Source organism: Solanum tuberosum, unplaced genomic scaffold (genome assembly GCF_000226075.1).
Source record: "Solanum tuberosum cultivar DM 1-3 516 R44 unplaced genomic scaffold, SolTub_3.0 scf00508, whole genome shotgun sequence".
Lineage (NCBI taxonomy): Eukaryota > Viridiplantae > Streptophyta > Magnoliopsida > Solanales > Solanaceae > Solanum > Solanum tuberosum.
In genome coordinates, this window is record NW_006239453.1 from 40,222 (window position 1) to 40,443 (window position 222).

Sequence of the window (222 nt, forward strand, 5' to 3'; positions counted from 1 at the left end):
TGTTGTGTTGCACCCCGCATACTTGGTACATTCCAAGTACTAACGCATATTTTGCCTACATGATGTCACCATGTAGGGACCGGAGCTACTCTTGATCCTTCTCTTCGTTCACGTGGCTAGTACGGTGCTTATCCGAGTTGTTGGTGAGTCCTCAATGATTCGAGGGCTATGTTATGTTTCCTACTCCTATGTTTTGAGACTTTAGCTTGCAATTGTATTTTG